Here is a 17,027-nt window from a genome sequence, read left to right as displayed (position 1 = left end):
TGACAAATATTTACAACCAAGTAGCAGGCTATAAAATAAACACACAGAAATCAACTGCTTTCCTGTATATCAGTAATTAATTCACTGAGAAAGAAATTGGGAAAATTTTCACTCGTAATAGTTTCCAATATTAAATTCCTAGGAATGAATGTAACCACAGAGTTTAAAGACCCTTTTTGGAAGAAAAAAGTCAGAAGAGACAGTTGAAATTGGAAAGCTGTCCCTTGTTCCTGAACTGGCAGTACAGCAGTTAAAATGACCAGACTGCCAAAAACTGTAGATTCAATCATTCCGTATTAAAATACCAACAAAATTCTTTGCAGAATAGGAAAGGCAATCTTGAATTTCATCTGGGATCAAGAAAGACCCAGAATAAGGCAGGCAGTCCTGAGCAAAAAGCAATGAAGTATAGTGCCATAATAACAAAAACTATATAATCCCTGTACCAAAAATAAATAAGTAAATAAATAGAAAGATATGCAGATCAATGAATGAAGATACAGAAACAAAACCAAGCTCCTCCAGCTGTCTGGCTTTGACAAAGAAGTAAATAATAATATATGGGAGGAAGACAGTCTTTTTAATAAATGGTGCTGGAAAAACTTGGGATCTACATGCCAAAAAGTAAAATTAGATCACCATCTTTCATGTACTAAAGTCAAATCAACATGATTCAAAAGCCTAGATATAAAACCAGACACAGTGAAACTATAGGATAGGAAAAATGTCTGGCCCCATTTTTCTGAACAGGGCTGCAAAAGCACAGGGAACAATATTAATTAACAAAACAGTGGGGCTACACCACATTAAAAAGCTCTTGGAAGGCAAAGGAGACAACTGAAGAAGTGAAGAGACACCCATTGCATGGGAGGAATTCTTTGTAGTTCTTCTGCTAAGAGATTAATATCTATAATATATATGGAATTTAAAAATTAACCCCCAGAAAAAAAGCAACAGATAAAAAAATGGATGCTTGAACTCTATAATCCTTTTCAAAATAAGAAGTTAAGTGACCAAGACATTTGTGAAAAAAATATTCAACCTCTCTGGCTTTAAGAGGAATGCAAAGAAAACTACATTAAATTTTTGTCTTGGTCCCAGTCAGAATAGCCCTCATCTGGAATACAAAAAGCCGTGAATGCTGGTGAGGATTGGGTGAGTGGGTGGGTGGGTGCAATCCTACGTTTTTGATGAAAATGTAAACCAGTACAGCCACTATGGAAATAAACATAGCAAGTCCCTGACTTACATTCCAGTTGCAAACTTTCACAGATCTGGAAGGAGCTCGCATTATGAAGATGCCTAGGTGAGAACACGGTGTAGAAGTAGCTGGACATGGCCACAGTCCTGCTGCTGTGGGCGCAGTGCCCAGTTCAGTGGGGCACAGTGGGGCAGCACACTTGGATTTTACTGCATGTGACTATGTTTGCTTTTGTTTTGTCTTTCACTTTACATTGTATGTCTGTGTCAAAGAGCGTAAGACTCACTTCTCCAGACTTATGAATTAGTCTGATTTATGAATGTTCTCCCAGAAGAGAACTTGTTCATAAGTCAGAAACTTACTACATGAAGACTACTCAATTGACTAAACATAAAAACACCACTTTACTCCACTATACTACCCTGGGGCATATTTCTAAAAGAATTAATTACTACATACAATACAATATGTGCATATCCATTGTAGCCAAGCTGGGGAAACAGCAAACATGCTCAATAACAGATAAGTGGAAGAAAAAGTGTAGTTATACACAGTGGAATATTATAGAGCCATGAAGCCAAGAGGTGCCATGTCATTTGCAGGAAAATGCTTACCTAAAAATAAAAATGCAGGGGAACTACTCTAGGCCTGACTGGGTCACGCCTAGCCATCTCTATTGAGCCCTGGAGGCTGAGGGCACCTGAGGTGTGTTCCAGTGCACTTGCATTCACTCAGGGAGAGCCCTGGACCATTGTCCCCATTGGCGAGGACCCCACCCAGCTTTCTGAACTATCCTTGGAGGCACTGGAGATCCTATTGCCCTGAATAGGCATGCCTAGCCACCCTCATTGAGCCCCTGGAGTTGAGAGCCCCTTAGGTGACTTCCAGTGAGTTTGCACCCCTTGAGGAGAGGGCCCCTGAGATGACTTCCAGTGAGTTTGCACCCCTTGGGGAGAGATTTAGACAATCACTTCACTGGTTAGATCCCACCCAGCTTCCTGAAACACCTATGGAGGCACACTGGGCCACACCTAGCCACTTTCATTGAGCCCCAGGAGCTGAGGGCTTGGGAGGTGAGTTCCAGTTCACTTGTGCTCCCTTGGGGAGGGCTTTGGACCATTGATCCCAACTGTTAGGATCCCAACAGCCCAGGATCCTAGACCACTGGAAGATACATAGGAGATCCCTGCAGGCCTGACTGGCCACACCCAGTGAGGTCCTGAGAGCTGTTGACATGCGAGGTCATATCCAGCATGCCCATGGGAATCTTTGGGACATCACTCCAAACCCAGTAACACAGGAAAATTGACAAAACAAAAGACCAAAATATAATCTCAAACCTCTAGCCCATCTCCTGCAAACCTAGGAGCCCTGTACATAGAAGAAAATGTAATGCATACACATGAAATGCCTGAAATGATATACTGAAATAAAGGAACAACTCCAGGGAAGCTATAAAAGAACTCAAATCAAAAATAATCTCCCAGATAAAAGAAGAAATGATAAATGTAATGAAAAATGCTAAACACATCTAAAGAAGACATAGTTAAAAAATTTGAGAAACAATGCAAAAAGACGGAAACCCTAAATGAACAATATAAGAAACAAATAATACATGAAGCAGATTCAAAGAGATATACAAGAAATCAAAAATTCCATTGAAAGTTGGCAAATTTGCCTCCAGGAAATTTAAGATAGAATTTCAGACCTAGAAGACAAGATTGCAGCTAGTGAATAGTAAAGCAAAGATCTTTTAAAAATAACAAGGAATCAGGAAATAATTGAGCAGCTGCAAGATGATGCAAAGGAAAACAACATTCAATTAATAGGGATAAATGAAAAAGAAGAGAACAACACAAAGGATATCAAAAGACTATTCACATAAGTCATAGCTGAAAATTTCCCAAACATGAGAATGGAAACTGACATTAGGATTACTGAAGCATATAGAACTCCAAATAGCCTTAAACAAAATAAAACTATACCCAGGCATATAATAATAACCATCTCAGAAATCCAACATAAGAATAGGATACTAAAAGCTGTCCAAGAGAAAAGACAGATCACCTATAAAGGAAAGCCTATCAGAATTACAGCAGACTTCTCAACACGAACAATTAAGTCAAAAAAGAGGATGGAGTGAAGTATTTCAGATCCTAAAGGAAAATGATTTACAACCTAGACTCTGGTACCCTGAAAAACTATCCTTCAAAATCGATAGAGAAATAAGATACTTCCACAACAAAGAAGAGCTGAAGAACTTCATGATCACCAAAACAACCCTGCAAAGAATATTGAAAGACTACACTAAGAAAGGCAGTCAATTAAACAGAAAATAAAAATAAAGAAGCAATAACAGAAAGAAAACATGTCAAAAATAAACCAGTATATATCACTTATAGCCACTAGTGTAAATGGCCTCCATTCACCAATTAAAACAAACAGACTGGCACAATGGATCAAGAAACAGCATCCAACCATAAGCTGTCTACAAGAAACCCACTTAACCCAAAAGGAAATTCATATATTGAAAGTCAAAGGATGGAAAGCAATTCTTCATGTAATAGAAATCCCCTAAGAATCAGGGGTACCTATTCTGTAGGCAGATAATGTGAACTTCAAACCAAGAATGACCCAGAGGATAAAGAAAGTCACTACATACTAGTTAGGGGAAAACTTCAAGAGGAAGTGATAACAAACTTAAATATATATGCACCAAATTCTGGAGGACCCAGCTATACAAAACAAGTATTGACAAATGAAAAATCACGCAATAACACAATTAAAACAGGAGACCTAAGCATTCCATTGACACAGAGGGACAGATCAACCAGACAGAAAATCAGCAAGAAATAACAGAACTGAATCACACCTGTGAACAAATGGACTTGATAGATGTATACAGAGTATTCCACCCAAAAACATCAGAATATACATTATTCTCAGAAGTACATGGAAGAGTCTCTACAATTGATCACACACTACCTCACAGAACATATTTAAATGCAAAAGAATTGAAATTATCCCATGCAAGCTATTGGATCACAACACTAGGAAACTAAAAATTAATGATAAAAGAAACTTCAAAATCCCCACAAACACATGGAAATTGAATAATACACTTGTAAGCAATCAGTGGTTCCTAAAGAAAATTAAATAAAGAATAAAACAATATTATCTATAAGCAAATGAAAATACAAATACATCTTACCAGAATCTATGGGATGCAATGAAAGCACTCCTAAGAGGAAAATTTATTGCAGTGAATTCCCACATCATGAAAACAGAACAAACACAAATAAACAGTCAGGTGTTCCATCTGAAACATCTAGAAAAAGAAGAAGAGGTCAAGCCCAAAGCCAAAAAAAGGGAGGAAATTATAAAGATCAGAGCAGAAATCAATGCTATAAAGACTAAGAAAACAATCCAAATAATCAATGAATCAAAGAGTTGGTTCTTTAAAAGACTAAATAAATTGATAAGCCCCTAGCCAACCTTATTTTAAAAAGGGTAGAAAAATTCAAATTCATGCAATGAGGAATGAAAAGGGTGAAATCACTACAGACTTTGTGGAAATATAGAAGATCATCAATACTTATTTCAAAAACCTCTATGTTCATAGGTTCAATAACAGAAGAAATTAACAGATTCCTGGAAACATATGAACTACCAAAGCTGGGTCAAGAAGATGTAAAACCGCTGAATAACCCACTTTCTATTAATGAAATTGAAAAACATAATTAAATCCTTACAACTAAAGAAGAGCCCTGGCCCAGACGAATTCACTGTGGAATTCTACAAGATATTCAAAAAGTACTGAATGCCAACACTGCTCAAGGTCTTCAATGAAATTGAAAGGGAAGCAATTCTTCTTAACTGATTCCTGGAAACAAATATTATTCTAGTACCAAAATCTGAGAAAGACCCAACTGAAAAAGAGAACTATAGGCCAAACTCCCTAATGAACATAGATGCCAAAATTTTCAGCAAAATACTGGTAAACAGAATGCAGCAAATCATCAAGAAGATTATACACTATTACCAAGTGCAATTCATCCCAAGAATACAGTGATGGAACCATACAAACATCAATAAATGTAATTTACCATATCAATAGAGCCAAAATTGAAAATCACATGATCATTTCTATAGATGCAGAAAAAGATTTTGATAAGGTCCAACACTTATTCATGATATTAGCCTTACAGAGAATTGGAATAGGTGGTCTTTACCTCAATATGACATATATGGCCATATATGACAAATCAACAGCCAGCATCACATTAAATAGCCAAAACCAGAAAGCCTTTACCTAAAATCAGGCAGAAGACAAGGATGTCCATTATCACCAGTCCTGTTCAACATATTGCTGGAAATACTAGCTAGAGCAATTAGATAAGAGAGAGAAATAAAAGGAGTAAAGATAGGAAAAGAAGAAGTTTAATTATCATTATTTGCACATGACATGATACTGTACATAGAACACTCCCAAAACTCCATTGAAAGACTCCTAGATATAATGAATAAATTTAATAATGTAGCTGGATACAAAGTCAACACTCAAAAATCAATTGCATTCCTATACAATAACAACAAAATCACTCAGAAAGAAGCAAGAGAAGGCACACACTTCACAATAGCACCCCCCAAAAAAGAAATACTTAGGAATCAATCTAATGGAAGAAATAAAAGATCCATTCAGGGGAAATTATAAAACCCTGAAAAAAGAAATCAAAGAGAACCTCTGAAAATGGAAATACATTCCTTGCTCATGGATAGGAAGAATAAATATTTTGAAAATGGCCATTCTCTCAAAATTGTTATACAGATTTAATGCAATTCCAATATAATTACTACTAGAATACTCATAGATCTAGAGAAATCACTCCTAAAATTCAGCTGGACCAGAAAAGGCCTAGAATAGCACAGGCAAATTTAAGCAACAAAGGCAAGGCAGAAGGTATCACAATCCTTAACTTGAAGTTATACTACAAAGCTACTGTAATAAAATCAACATGGTACTGGAAGAAATACAGATCTGAAGATCAACGGAATGAATTAGAAGATAGAACTACAACTACAAACACTCAGCCACCTTATCTTTGATAAAGTTGCCAAACATGAGAATAAAGATAGTATCTTTAAAAAATGATGCTGGAAAAACTGGCTCGCCATAGGCTGAAAACTAAAACTAGACCCATGCCTATCACTGTGTACCAAACTAAAGTCAAAATGGATCAAAGATCTAAAGATTAAAACAGAAACACTAAATCTGTTGGAAGACAAAGTAGGTAGAGACCTTGAAGATATTGGGGTAGGTAGAGAATTCATGAACAGGACTCAAACCGCACGGGAAATACTTCGCAGAATCAATAACTGGGATCACTTCTTATTAAAGAGTTTCTGCATGTTCAATGAATTCTCCAGCATAGTGAAAAGAAAACCCCAAATTGGGAAAACATCTTAATAAACTGTCCCTCAGACAAAGGTCTTCTCTCTAGTACATATAAAGAATTAAAGAAAATCAGACCCCCGAAATTCAAAGATTCAATCCAAAAATGGGCATCTGAGATGAATACACAGTTTTCAGATGAAGAAATATAAATGGCAAATAAATACATGAAAAAATGTCCATCACCATTGCTCATTAGAGAAATGCAAATTAAAAGAACACTGAGATTTTATCTCATTGCAGAAAGAATGGCCAGAATCAAGCAAATTACCAACAAAAAATTCTGGAGAGGCTGAGAGGGAAAGGAACTCTTCTGCACTGTTGGTGGGATTGCTGACTGGTGCAACCACTATGGAGGTCAGTCTGGAGATTCCTCAAAAAGCTGTGATTGGAAGTCCCATTTGACCCAGCTATTCCAATTCTGGGCCTAGTCTCAGAAGAACTGAAAACATCATATCGCAGTGATATATGTGCTCTGATGTTTATAGCAGCAAAATTTGTAATAGTCAGGTCTTGGAAACAACCTAAGTGTTCATCAACTGAGGAATGGATAAAAAAGTTGTGGTATTTTTATACACTGGAGTACTACTCAGCTATGAAGAATGATCACCATTGAGATATTTATAAATAAATGGATGCAACTTGAGACCATACTCATAAGAAAAATAAATCAAACTCACATGCATAAATACCATATAGTCTCCCTAGTGTAAGAAATGCAAAGAGTACATAACATATTGTGGTAATCATGATTCCCCATTATATTGCTTTGAAGTCTTATATTTTCTTTCATTGGTTGGAATACTTTTCTTCTGTTTTGCTTGATTTTATTATGTGTAATGGTATAAAAAGCTACTTTGAAGAAAACATGACATTATGGCAGCCATTGCTGTTTTAATAACATCTTGATTTGAAGTCCTACCTTGCTTTTTTTCTTCTGTTTCCAATGGTTCTACCATGTGGTGTCTTACTGGATTTTAATAAGTGTGATAGTATAAACAAATGTTTTAAAGAAAATGAGATATTAGAGTAGCCATTGTTCTTTATCGGTTATTTGGTTTTGAATGTCTTGTAACACTTTTATTCTCTTGAATGGTGTTATGTTATTTTCTTTTGTTTGATACTATTGTATGTGAAGGTATGCTCAACTACTTCAAACGAAAGAGACATTATGGTAGCTACTGTTGATATCCGGTTGTCTTGCAATGAAGTTCTGTGTTGCCTGCATTGTTTTGTTCTGATTTGCTTTCTTCTGTTCTCTTGTGTTTTATTATCTTTAAAATAAAATTAAAATAAAAAAGTAAATAAAAAATGAAAGGAGAGCGTATGGGGTCACTAGAAGCTAGATTTCTCGAGGATGAGAACAAGGATAGGCAGGAGACAGAAGAAAAGGGAGAGGAAAGTTGTGAGAAGGAAATTATGATAACATGATATGCATGTACTGACTTATCAAAATAACCCCATCATGATGTAATATTAACACGCACTAAAATATTTTAATTGACACATATTTATACATACTAAATTGTATTATACAAGATTAAAATACAAAATCCTCAAAAAATATTGATAGGTTTAGTGGATTACCATTCTAAATATAAGAACTAAACCCAGGAAACTTTCGGAAACAAAAGCAAATCTCATGAATTTGATTTCACAGTAGAGTCTTAGCTATTAAAGCAAAGCATGAACAATAAAAGAAAACATAGATAAATTGGTTTTTTCAACATTAAATGGTATTTTGAATCAAAAGACATTATGAAGATGATTAAGAGAACACACATAGAATGAAAGAAATATTTGCAAATTATATATTTTAATGAAGATTGGATGTACAAAATATTATTTAACCATAAGAGATACGCAACCCACTTTTTAAATAAGAGAATTACATGAAGAGACATTTTTTCACAGTAGATGTACCAGTGGCCAAGAGGCACATGAAGAGGTGTTTCATGTTCTTAATTATCAGGGAATGAACAGCAAAACCACAGTGTACATGACCACACCTGCTCTCATGGGTCTTGTCTCAGCTACTTTCTTCATCATGAGGACGTCATACCTAGCACCCAAGAAAGGAGAAAGGTTCGTTATCAGTCACAGGTTGTCAAGGTCTCAGTCTGCAGTCACCTAGTTCCCAGGCAGGGTCACAGGGCAGAGAGGCATCGCAGAGGAGGAGTCTGTGACATGGCACTGAGGATCGAGGATGCACCCCAGGAGTGGGAGGGGTGTATAGTTCCAGGCCGCTCAGTGCCCCAGTGCTTCCCCCCGGGCTTCACCTCACAGCATCACCCCACTGTAAACCTTTAAGTGGACTAATCCTGGGTCACACACCGTGATCCAGGATCACACATCCATGACACAGTCACCTCCCCAAAGCCCACCTGTGAGTGCAGATGACTGGGGGACATCTACAGATAAATCACTATAGTTACAGTTTCCTTTTAAATGGGAAATCAGTGTGGGCAAGGGTGTGGAAAGTCAGTGCCCTGCTGGGGTACACATAAGACAGTGCAGATGCTGTGGGCAGCCTTGGAGAATCAGCGCTTTAGGCAAAAATACAACCATGGGCCAAAAGCGCTTGATGTTCAGTGATGCCGATCTGAGTTTGAGTCCTGTGCTGAGCAGTCACCCTCACAGCTGTGATGGTTTGTGTGTTATTTTTAATTTTTAAACTAGTGAAGCTCTGCTCTTGCTTAGCGCTTTTCAGTGACTCTCCTTTCCACATCAGTGTAAGCTCTGGCCCCTGTTTTCCTTCTGCAAACTTAACCCTGTGTCACTTTCTCCTCTGGCCACCACTGTGTCCTAGCTACACTACTCTTCTTTTAGTTCCTTGAACATAGAAGAGCCTTTTAACATGCCTCTGCTTGGAATAGTTTTCATCCGTCCATCTATTTCAAATGGTTTCATCTTAATCTGGGTATAAACGGTTTCCTCCTGCACCATCTTATCTTTCCAGATCCTTCATTGTTACCATTTGTGTTAAGGACCAGGCTTTGTTGGTCTCCTAAATTTGTTCCTATGCCCGTGCTGGGCTGGTAGCACTGCCTGAGGGCATTTCCCCGAGATGTTTCCAGTCCCCTGCAGGTTGGCCATTGGTCAGGTGATGTCTGGACCACAGGTCTGTCCTCACCCAGCAGGCAAATGTAGGCGGCTCCCGTGGTCCCTGGCAGCATTTCAGGGAGAAGAGAGTAGGAGCCCACAAGGTTTTTGTGGCCTGTCATTGGCACGTGGTCATTACTAGCAGTTCCACTGAGTCAAGCTGAGTCATGTGACCAGTGCCGGGTTTGAGAATGGGGAAACAGACTCCTCTGGATGTGTGGGTCTACAAGGTAGCTCAAGGTACAGGCATACGAGGGAATCCGTTGTGTGTTTATGCTTATGCCACCACGAACTTTCTTGCTGAAACATTTCCTTCATAGCACTTGTGGTTTGAAAGAAGGTGCAGAGCAGGCTTCAGGGCAGTGACCTCTGCAGTCCCACAAGGCACTGCACTTAGGAAGATCTAATGCCCTGCTGTTGCATTTTCAAGTTTTTAATAAGATTTGAAGAAGAGAGACCACCAATTATGCAAGTAAGTCAGTTTGTGTGGATGTTTTCTTGCTTAATACTGTTCTTTCTTTCCAGGTTGCAAGCTTCACTGAGGTCAGAAATGTCTCTTCTTCACTAATTAGTCTAGAACATTCCCAGCCTCATAACTGGCAGGCAGTTTACAGATGCTTTTTGATTAATAATAGTTTCACCCCAATGAATCCATAGTTAAGTGAAAGTAATTGTCATTTTGTGTTAAAAAAATATTTGTTAGCTCATGCTTGCAGTGCATAATGGTTGCCTTCCTCCTGGGAAGTTGGTGCATGTACAGAACACAGTTTAATTTTTTTCTAAGTTTCCTTCCCCTCTCTCCTTGCGACATGAAAACATCTGAAGTCCCCATGTGCCTAGGAGGCCTCATCTCCCCAGCGTCCTAACTCAGCACAGGACAGTGCGGACCAGCATCAGGTCTTAGCAGCAGGTCTGTGTGTACCCTTACTTTCACCTGGACATTGCTGTCTTCTTGAAAGGACTGAGCTGTTCTTGACAATGAAATTGGTTACTTTTTTTTTTTTTCAATTCCGCAGCTGTTTTTTTTTTTTTTTTTTTTTTTCCCTCATCTGCTTCCATGATTCTACAGATGGTAAACATATGGTTATAGGCTCATAAAAAAAGACTCTATCTTGGATTTTTCCAATCTTTAATTCTTGTTTTTCCTTTCATGGTGAAAGTCATAGAGCTGAGAAATCATATACATCTGTAGATTAATATTTCTTTGCATTAACAGAAACAGCAGGTTGGCTAGTGATATGCTAAGGAGCTGACAGTTTTGATCATAATGAGTGCAGACCTGTGTCTGCTTGGCTTTTTTGCAAGCTGGAATATTTTATTAAGTGTTTTCAGGGCAGAAATACAGGATTGATTTCCATTTTGAACATATTCCTTCTGAGTGTCCCAGGTCTTACTTTTTGTTAGCCTGTGGCCAAAGCTTGAGTCCCTGCCAGTTTATAAACAGAACACCTCTTCATGCACATATTAACATGCTGCCAGGAAACTCTCTCATCCCTTTTTGCTTTTCCTTTCAAAACAGTTTGTTTCAGTGTTTTAGCTGACAAAAAATATAGCCATTTTCTTCGCTGTAAACAGAGATCTGCAGGGAAAGAGAACCCTTAAAGAAGAATTAGCATTTCTTTGGTGGGAAAGCAGCCCACATTTGTATTAGAAAGCTCTGGGGGTGGAGGAGAGCTTCCCTAACCTCACTTCTGCCATACATTAGAAGGCCTTAACAGCACAATTTTTAATTTTTTTCTTTGCATCTTCATATATTCCTTACTCCAAAATGAGAAAAGTTCCGGGAATAATGGAAATAACGGGCGTGCTTTCCTTAAACATTAAAGAGCCATGATATACAGCCTCTCCATGCACATTTATTTTCCAGGGCACCCTGAGCTGCCTGCAGGAGGGAGAGAAGATTTAACAAAAAGGGAAAAAAGTACCCTTTTTCCCCCTTCCATCAGCTCTAAGAGTAAATTGTATTAATTTGTGCTCTGCATCTTTATTTAGTAGTTCAAGATCTGCTGAGGTTTAGCATCGCACAGTAAGGAAATGATAGTTCAGAAAATTAATAGCATAAAGAAAACTGCAGAAGGGAATATTAACACCTACAAACACCCCTGCTTTCCAGCTCTGAAAATCTGTTTTAGCAAACTGTAAACATTTAACGCAAATAATTTGTTATACACGTTTGATTATAGCTATCTGCTCAGACAATGAAATAGAACCACATTTTGATAATAGGAGGTCTTTGTAGCAGTATCTTGTTAGTTGATGTAACTTCAGTTCTCCCTCAAATGATGCATTTTTACCTGCAGCATTTTATAGTGATCCAGCACTGGTTTTGGAGTTGGTAGGCCTGTAGTGCATGGTTAAGAATTCAGGTGATCTTTAGGAAAGTTCCTGGAACTATCAGAGCCTGAAGTTTTTCATAGGTAAAAAGATCAAATAAGTTCAGCCTAGATCAGTAGTTCTTTTTTTAAAATTTTATTTTAGAATAAACCCAAGCAAAACAAAACAGAGTGAAGCCAATCAAAACAAGACAGTGTAAGTGACACAGAATTTCAAAGCAAGGTAATAGGAAATCAATAATAGGAAATCAACAATGGTTATCATAATGCCTCTTGTCATCAAAGTAGCTGCCCATACCTTCAGACATAGTGAAAGAAAAAAAAAAAAAAAAAAAAAAAAAACCAACAGAGTAGAACCAAAAAAAGCAAAACAATGAATAACAATGAATGCAATACAGGACTTCAACACAAGATAATAGTGAATCCACAATGGCTACCATAAAGTATCTTGTGATCTTCGAAATAGCTGCCCATGCCTATGCCAAAGTCAAATAAGATAAGACAGGATAAAAATCAACCAAACAAAACAATGAGAATGATAGAGGATTTCAAAACAAGATAATATGGGATTAACCATGGCTACCACCTTCAGAAGGAGACTTCTTGGGTGCTACATTGCTTATTGTTGTCCTCTGGATAAACACTCAGACTGCTGGCTTTAGACCTGCAGAGTCAGTGAAACACTAAATACTACCAGCATTAAGTTGCATTTTACCTCATTAGCTGCCATCACAGCCTGTGTTTCTACAGATCAGCAGGTCACCCACTGTGGGGAGGTGCATTGGTTCTTCTTGTCTTCCTGCCCCTGTGCAGTAAGGAGCTGGCATCTGGCTCTCCTCCAGTCAGCCCTTGGTGGCGCTGACTCATGGGAGGTCTTAGCTTCTTGTTGCCTTCTTGCTCTCCTCCACTGCAAATGGCTTAGTTCTCAGTGGGATTATCAGAATCACTTCCTAAGTATACCAGAATGTCCTCTCCTAGCCTCTTTGAAAATTCTGATTATGTACCTTTGGGTTAAAAACTACTGCCCCACAGGGTCCTAACATCTCCCAAAATTGTGTGCTGCTATATTGTGTAATTCAGAGTCTTCAGGATGTTCTTTTCTTAACATGGGGATGGAACTCAGGGCTTTTGCATGGTGTGATACCCAGTACATTTCATTTTTTGTTTTCATTCAGGGTCTCTTTAAGTGACTAAAGAGGCTGGGTTTGAACTTTCAGTCCTCTTGCCTCAGCCTCTGAGGGAGCTGGAATTGTAGGAGTAAGACACTATGCCCTGCTAGCTTTCAGGAATTTCATGCTTTTAAAATATTTACTGTGCCAACGATGTGAAGTCTACTAAAAGAACAACAGTGCATCATCCTGAGTTGATTTGTGTGGTATTTGTATCTAGTAATACTGTTGGCTTCCATTCAGGCCCCAATCAATGAGATTTTACTTTATTCCTGCATAGGCACAGGATTTTCTCTTTAAAAAAATGTGAACTATTGAGTAAATTCTTTTGCTCAAAAAGAGACCTGTGGTTGATGGTAGAGTAGGCTTTCTTTTCTTTCTTTCTTCTTTTTTTTTTTTTTTTTTTTTTTTTTTTTTTTTTTTTTAAAGATGCAAGCCTTTGATCTGGAACAGCTTTTGAACATGTGTCCTACTGAAACAGAAGCTCTGGGTTTGTGTGGGGAATCTGATTATTAGGCAAAACCACTAGATATTTAGGAGCTTAAGGAACTTAATATTTGAGAAACACTGCCAAGGTGAATGATGTGAAATAAAGCATAGGTCTGAAAACAAGCGATCCAGTGGTCAGGTAATCCAGGCCCAGCTAAATTGCAATTCCAGCTAAGTACAGATTTCTTCAAGTTAAAGGAGGAAATACCAGAAATTCTGTTGTTTTATTGCCTGACTCTTTTGGGAGAGGTTACAGTGCTGGAAGGCACATTTTCTTGTTGAAATCCTCACAGATCATTTTCCTGAGGTGCAGCAAGAAGGCAGATCGAACTACTTTGTAATTTCATAATTGTGAAACCCCTGTTTGTGGTTGAGCAAATTTTTTTTTTTTAATCAGCAAATATCTAGTTACTACGGACCCACATTGAAGCTCAACGCAAGACCTCAGGGCTCATGTTCTTGAGAAATTGCATGGAGACCTGGTCAAAAGCACTGAGTGCGTGAATCTAAAAAGTGATTACAGTAGCACAGAGGTCCCCAACCATTTTGACATCAGAGAGTGGCTTCATGGGATAAACTTTCCAAAGAGTGCAGAGTCGGAGATGGTGTGAGGTGACTCAAAGGGGCAGCACTTAGCTCATGTGTACAGTGCACACTAGGACTCCTGCTGCTGGGAGGATGGAACTGAGCTGCTGTCCTGAGGGAGGTGAGACCAGGCAGGTTATGAGCAGTGGAAAAGACTGTGAATGCAGGAAGCTGAGCTCTCTGCCCTGGGCTCACCTCCTGCTGGGCAGCCTGCTCCCTAAGGGCTGATGCTGCCTGGCCTGGCCCTGGGCTGGGTTTTGAGGGCCTCTGAAAAGACACATTGCCAAGAACTCTTTTGCCTCCAGCACATTTAGCCATTGTCTCCCCTGCTTTCTGAAGCAGTTCTGGAAGTCCTCCTTCTTGTACACACACGTTTTCACATGTGCACACACTCACATGGGCTCACACTTCTCAGGGTGATGATTAGTGTTTGTATTGTTTCACTGCCACCTTTGTTTTAATCCAACATTAAGTTGCATCCATTCAGCATCAAGTTAACATTCCAACCTTGATTCACTTGGCAAGAGTCAGTTTTTATGCCAATATGTGTGCTGAGCCCCATGACCTCTCCTGAGGGGCTGGGGGACCCAGGTGCTATGGGTTTTGGTGTTAGCATTGCCAAGCCATCAGCTCTTATTTCTCTTTTTGTTCCAGTCAAGACCATTGACTTCATCTAATGCTGTGTGTATCACATGCTTGCAGAGGCCAGAGGGAGCAAGAGATAGGGGAAAGGTATGGAGAAGCAATTTATAATGTATCAAGTATCTAAAATTAGTGAGGTCCCTTAAATAAAACATATAACAAGGTAAAGTGCTGCGTCTTAGATTTAAATATTGGTTGAGTGGGATGGAGTATTTCCTAAAATAGATTTTATGATTTTTTAAAAAAATATAATTGATACCTTGGTACATTTCATCCACGTTTCTGAGTTCCCTTTCTATGGGTGAAAAAACTGAGAATGATTTAGAGTTTTCTGATGAATAGAAGATAGAGGTGCGCCATGTTTTCCCGGCATTTATATGGATTTTCCCACTCATTATCACTGAGGTTGGTGGCTGTCCTGATTTGCCTGGGGACAGCTTGATTTTAGCACTGAAAACTGCCCATGTCCCAGGAAATTCCTAAGTCTTAAGCAAACCAATCTGGTTGGTTACTCTAAATAAATCCATAATCATCTTGATTAGACAGATGCATTTCTAAGGTAATATTTAATCTCTGTGATGGGTCATTCTTTGATGGAAATTTGTAGCTTTGTCTGAAATGTGTGTATATATACTTACATACATTAAATATATATACACACTTTGTAGTAACAGTACAGAGTTCTAAAATGAGCTTGGATGCCTGTTTAAAGCTGATCCAGAACTTGAGTGCTGGAAGGATCATTAACCTTTTTTATCCAGCACTGATTTTCATCAGGAAGTAACTGAGGCTCGGAGAAGGTGGTTTGTTTCTTGCCTGTGACCATTCAGGAGGTTAGAGGCTGATCCAGAATGTGAACCCAGGCCCCCTTACTTACTTTTTCTAGTGTAAAGTATGTCTGAAAGTTGCTTTAGCCTCCTCTTTCTTTCTTTTCTTTTTTTTCCCTGGTACTGATGCTTCAACCCAGGGCTTCTAAACTAAGTTGTATTTTGAGCATTTTCCTTTTAATTTGTCCAGGATCACCTTGAAATTGTGATCTGCCTGCTTCAGCCTCCAAGTGGCTGGGATAAAAGCAGGCATGAGTTTGCATGGCAAATAGAGTGGCCCAGTCCCAGAGAAAGGCTGATTCCCTTGGTGTGTGCTCCATTAACTGCTTCCTGGCCTCCTCTGTGTGCAGAGATGAATGAAACTGAGGAGCAGTTGCAGAGCCTTCTTCCCCCTGGGGAGGCCTCTGCCTCTTGTGGTCACAAACACCATCTGCACAGAGGAGGAGGTTCAGGCATGTGTGTACTTCTGTGAAACAGTATGATGTGGTGTGATCTTGCTACTTGTATTAATATTCGTAGCTTGAAATACTAAGCAGAAAACAGTGTTTGCTGATTGCCTTCCATGGTCTGGAAGAGGAGGACATAAATGGTTCATGGTGCTCCCTCTGAAAGACTTGCAGTACTGTCTGAAGCCCCTATTTTATTTATAGATTAAGCTCCGTATTCTGAGCCAGCTTCTGCATCTTCCCTCTGTTCTGTGATATCTCTTCTATCAAATCAAGAAAAAAAAACCCTAGAAACAGAATCTTAAATTTAACATGAAATATCCAGATCCAAAGTCAGTTTTTTCACTGAGAGAAGCTGTTCCCGATGGCTTTCTTAAAGTGTGGGTACCCTTCCCTTCCAGATGAAATACAGCATTATGAGAGCACCTTTTTCTCAGAGAGCTTGAGCAAATCTAAAGACTCAACTCCAAGGACCCAGTTGAGGAAGGAGATCATTAGGAATTGTTCTGAGGACTAATTTTTGTTTCCTTGACTAAATGAGTCAATGAAAACATTTCAGACTGTTATGTCTGTCTTCCCACTTTAAAGCAGAAGTCCTGTAATTCAGCAATATTTCATATACCGGCATGATTAAGGCAGCGAAGAGAATGTTAACTGCACCAGTGTCTGCTTAGTTTTAGTTGAAGACTGTCTCATTGACAGATCTGGGTGCTGTGACCTCTTTGGAATTAAACAGTGCCAGCTGATGATGGCTTTCTCACCATGCAACCCTGGCTCAGAG

The sequence above is a fragment of the Cavia porcellus genome, unplaced genomic scaffold (genome assembly GCF_034190915.1).
Source record: "Cavia porcellus strain 051 isolate PalLab524CR breed Dunkin Hartley unplaced genomic scaffold, mCavPor4.1 scaffold_9, whole genome shotgun sequence".
Taxonomy (NCBI): Eukaryota; Metazoa; Chordata; class Mammalia; order Rodentia; family Caviidae; genus Cavia; species Cavia porcellus.
This window is presented reverse-complemented; position numbering follows the sequence as displayed.